This window comes from Monodon monoceros, unplaced genomic scaffold, assembly GCF_005190385.1.
Source record: "Monodon monoceros isolate NGI ecotype Baffin Bay Population unplaced genomic scaffold, NGI_Narwhal_1 Super_Scaffold_12, whole genome shotgun sequence".
NCBI classification, from domain to species: Eukaryota; Metazoa; Chordata; class Mammalia; order Artiodactyla; family Monodontidae; genus Monodon; species Monodon monoceros.
In genome coordinates, this window is record NW_021703768.1 from 126,944,558 (window position 1) to 126,948,959 (window position 4,402).

Genomic DNA, 4,402 nt, shown 5'->3' on the forward strand with positions numbered 1-4,402 from the left:
AGAATAGAAAGCCAGAAATAAACCCACACACTTATGGTCAATTAATCTATGACAAAGGAGGCAAGAATAGACAATGCGGGAAAAGACAGACCGTTCAATAAGTGGTGGTTGGAAAGTTGGACAGTTACATGTAAAAGAATGAAATTAGAACATTTTCTGTGACCATATACAAAATCAAACTCAAAATGGATTAAAGACCTAAATGTAAGACTGGAAACCATAAGACTCCAGGAAGAAGCATAGGCAGAACACACTTTGACATAAATTGTACCAATATTTTTTAAAATCTGTCTCCTAAGGCAAAGGAAACGAAAGCAAAAATAAACAAATGGGATCTAATTAAACTTAAGAGCTTTTGCACAGCAAAGAAAGCCATCGACAAAATGAAAAGACAACATACCAAATGGGAGAAAATATTTGCAAATCATATATCTAATAAAAGGTTAATATCCAAAATATATAGAGAACTCATACAACTCAACAACAGAGAACAAACAATCCTATTAAAAAATGGGCAGAGGAGCTGACAGACATTTTTCCAAACAAGACTTTCAGATGGCCAACAGGCATATGAAAAGATGCCCAACATCACTTATCATCAGAGAAATGCAGATCAAAACCACAAAAAACCATTGCCTCACACCTATCAGAATGGCTATTGTTAAAAAGACCACAAATAATAAATGTTGGCGACTATGTGGAGAAAAGGAAACTGTTGTGCACTGTTGGTAGGAATGTACATTGGTGCAGCCATTGTGGAAAACAGTATGAAGCTTCCTCAAAAAACTAAAAATAGAGCTACCATATGACACAGCAATTCCATTCCATAGTATATATCTGAAGAAAACAACACTAATTTGAAAAGATACATGCACACCAGTGTTCATAGCAGCATTATTTACCATAGTCAACAACAGATGACCTGTCCCTCAACAGATGAATGGATAAAGATGTGGTACATACACACACACACACACACACACACACACACACACACAAAATGGAATATTACTCAGTCGTAAAAAGAATGAAATTTTGCCATTTCCCACAACATGGGCAGATCTGGTGGGTATTATGCTTAGTGAAATAAGTCAGAGAAAGACAAATACTGTATGTTACCATTTATATATGGAATCTAAAAAATACAAATGAATGAATATAACAAAACAGAAACAGACTCACAGATATAGAAAACAAAGTAATAGTTACCAATGCGGGTGGTAAGGAGGCGGCAGAATCCCGGGCGGGTGGGAGGTGCACCAGCAGCGGCAGCGCGAGGGCTGCGAGGGCTGGGCCAGCTGGCTGGCAGACTACGATGCGGAACTTCTGCGCGGCCCCCAACTGCACGCGGAAGAGCACGCAGTAGGACCTGGCCTTTTTCAGGTTCCCGTGGGATCCAGCCAGAAGTCAGTGGAGAATTGTAGGAGAGCAGACTTAGAAGATAAAACACCTGATAAACTAAATAAACATTACTGATTGTGTGCCAAACACTTTGAGACGTCTATGATCTGTAGAACTATACATTTTGCAGAGGCATCAGAAAACTAAAGAATGATTGGGTTATTGTATTTCTCAAAATTAATTGAAGCAAATACATGTGAAGTCATTGGGAGAGTCCTTATAGGACAGTTCTTCGAGATAATGCAATGCCAACAATATTTGATCTTACCAGCCATTTGAATAATCCACACAGTAGACACAGAAAACAAATAAAAGAATTGAGTGAAGATGAAATCAGGACACTGAAACAGAAAAAAATTGATGAAACTTCTCAACAGGAACCAAAACATAAGGAAATAAACAGCAACAATGCTCAGAACCCCAGTGCAGAAGAAGGGAGTGAAGAGCAGGGTGAAGACATTTTAACTTTAACCCTTGAAGAGAAGGAAAACAAAGAATACTTAAAATCTTTATTTGAAATTTTGATTCTTATGGGAAAACAGAACATACCTCTGGATGGATATGAAACTGATGAAATCCCAGAAGGTCTCTTTACTCCTGATAACTTTCAAGCACTGCTGGAGTGCTGGATCAATTCTGGTGGAGAGGTTCTGAGAAGGTGCTTTGAGACAGCAGCAGTTAACACATTGTTCTGTTTGAAAACACAGCAGAAACAGATGCTAGAGAGCTGTGAGAGCTGCATTTGGGAAGAAACCCTAAGGGAAGTGAGAGACTCACTTCTTTTCCATTGTCACGGACGATGTGGTGGGCTTAGCAGGGGAAGAGCACCTGCCTGTGTTGGTGAGGTTTGTTGATGAAGCTCACAACCTGAGAGAGGAATCTGTGGGCTTCCTGCCTTATGAAGCTGATGCAGAAATTTTGGCTGTGAAATTTCACACTACGATAACTGAGAAGTGGGGATTCAGCATGGAGTACTGTCGTGGCCAGGCTTACATTGTGTCCAGCGGATTTTCTTCCAAAGTGAAAGTTGTTGCTTCTAGACTTTTAGAGAAATATCCCCAAGCTATCTACACACTCTGCTCTTCCTGTGCCTTAAATACGTGGTTGGCAAAATCAGTGCCTGTTATGGTAGTATCTGTCACATTAGGAACAAATGAGGAAGCTTGTTCTTTTTCCCATCAATCACCACAACTGCTTTTAGAGCTTGACAATGTAATTTCTGTTCTATTCCAGAACAATGAAGAAAGGGGCAAAGAACTGAAGGAAATTTGCCATTCTCAGTGGACAGGCAGGCATGATGCTTTTGAAATCTCAGTGGACCTCCCACAAGCACTTGTTTTATGTATAGATGGTATAAATAGTGACACAAATGTTAGATGGAATAACTGTATAGCTAGCCGAGCCTTTGTACTCTGTAGTGCAGTAACAGATTTTGATTTCATCGTTACCAACATTGTTCTTAAAAATGTTCTATCTTTTACAAGAGCCTTTGGGAAAAATATTCAGGGGCAAACTTCTGATGTCTTCTTGCAGCCAGTAGTTTGGCTGCAGTGCTGCATTCACTAAATAAAGTGATGGAAAATATCGAAGTTTATCATGAATTTTGGTTTAAGGAAGCCACAAATTTGGCAACCAAACTTGATATTCAGATGAAACTCCCAGGGAAATTTCGCAGAGCTCAGCATAGTAACCTGGAATTTCAGCTAACCTCTGAGAGTTACTATAAAGAAACTCTAAATGTTCCAACAGTGGAACACATTATTCAGGAACTGAAAGATATCTTCTCAGAACAACACCTCAAAGCTCTTAAATGCTCACCTCTGGTACCCTCTGTCATGGGACAGCTTAAATTCAATACATCAGAGGAGCATCATGCTGACATGTACAGAAGTGATTTACCTAATCCTGACACACTCTGCTGAGCTGCAGTGTTGGAGAATCAAGTGGAAACACAGAAGGAAAGATATAGAGCTTCCATCCACTATTTATGAAGCCCTTCATCTGCCAGACATCAAGTTTTTTCCTAATGTTTATGCATTGCTGAAGGTCCTATGTATTCTTCCTGTGATGAAGGTTGAGAATGAACGCTATGAAAATGGGTGAAAGCGTCTCAAAGCATACCTGAGGAACACTTTGACAGACCAAAGGTCAAGTAACTTGGCTTTGCTTAACATAAATTTTGATATAAAACACGATTTGGATTTAATGGTGGATACATATATCAAACTCTATACAAGTTAAGTTAGAGCTTCCCACAGATAATTCAGAAACCATTTAAAATACCTAAGAGACTTTTAAAATAGGCTTTCTCTTATATTTGATATTTGAAAAAATCTGTAAGAAATTTGAAAATACCTTTCAGAAAAGTTGTAAGGTGTACGTAGGCCACTTAATCACTGAATATCTTGACCTGTAGGCCTCGCATTGAGTACATTAGTCATTGATAATCTTCCTGTTTAAATGGCCCGTTTGAAGTCCTATGCTTTGGAGACCTAACTGTTCTTCCAGAAGATAGCATTGAAAGTACCATGTTACACTCTGTGTGATCTCTGCTAATGGCACTTTGAAATTGTATTAGTTAAGTCATTTTAGATATAACATTTGTCACTGTGGATCCAATTGTCAGGTACTGAGTTATCAGTTCTTTGAAGAAATAAATTTTGAGGAGGTATGGGAGGAAGAAATACATTTTACAAAACATTACAGTGAAGCTCATGACTGACCTTTGAATAGTAGGAGTTTTAAGTATGCTGTTAAAAATCTGTAAGGGACAGTTAAGAAAATTATCAGACTGTAAGAGAAACGTGTGAGTTTGCCAAACAAGGATTTCAGTGTAGATTTTGTCTTTATCAAATGAAGTTGAAGGAACAAGTTATAGTTACAGTTTGAATGGAAGAGCCTTCCCTTGTTGTTCCACATCTGATTGTTGCTGTTTACATTCCTTTATTGAGCCTACATCTTCATAAGCTTTTTGACAGGTATATGTTGAACACTTCTGTTT

General features: G+C 38.4%; 1 pseudogene; it reads left to right on the forward strand.

Moving 5' to 3' along the window:
* The first annotated feature begins 1,214 nt into the window (after window positions 1-1,214).
* LOC114892151 lies at window positions 1,215-2,967 on the forward strand (annotated as a pseudogene).
* The last annotated feature ends 1,435 nt before the right edge of the window (window positions 2,968-4,402 follow it).